The sequence below is a fragment of the Buceros rhinoceros genome, unplaced genomic scaffold (assembly GCF_000710305.1).
Source record: "Buceros rhinoceros silvestris isolate BGI_N320 unplaced genomic scaffold, ASM71030v1 scaffold22634, whole genome shotgun sequence".
Taxonomy (NCBI): domain Eukaryota; kingdom Metazoa; phylum Chordata; class Aves; order Bucerotiformes; family Bucerotidae; genus Buceros; species Buceros rhinoceros.
In genome coordinates, this window is record NW_010407986.1 from 13,602 (window position 1) to 14,023 (window position 422).

A 422-nucleotide genomic window follows, 5' to 3' on the forward strand; every position below is an offset into this window, starting at 1 on the left:
GTTGATTCCTGCATCCTTTGCCTCTCCTGGGGGTTGTGGAAATGCGGTGCCTGCTCTGAAAGAACAGGGTGGGGGTGCTCTGCCAGCCCAGCAGTGTTCCGAGCAGACTTCTGAGCTGTGGGGTGGCGTGAGCTCTCGGGATGAGCGAGGAGGTGGGTTGCATGGCTAAACCCGCTGTTGCAGAGGACGGTTTCCCGAGGGAGGTGTAGGTGTAGAAAGAGGAGAAGAGGGCTGAGGTTCTGGTCCCCCCCAGCCCCTGCAGCCTGCAGGGAGGGTTAGGACGTGCGGTCTTCCCCGTGCCACTGGGAACGAGCTTAGGTCTGAGGAAAAAATTGTGTCCAAAGAGGAATGAGCCTGTGCCCGGTCTGTCCGTCTCAGCCCTTCTGCCAGGAGCCGTCAGGGCCCGCTACTGTCCAGCTGGA

At 60.7% G+C, this 422-nt stretch overlaps 1 protein-coding gene across 1 annotated transcript in view; it reads left to right on the forward strand.

Moving 5' to 3' along the window:
* Positions 1–422, forward strand: part of LOC104492207 (myotubularin-related protein 5-like) — a gene marked incomplete at both ends in the record, with an annotated part of 11,991 nt that overhangs the window by 10,071 nt on the left and 1,498 nt on the right. The window lies entirely within an intron of this gene.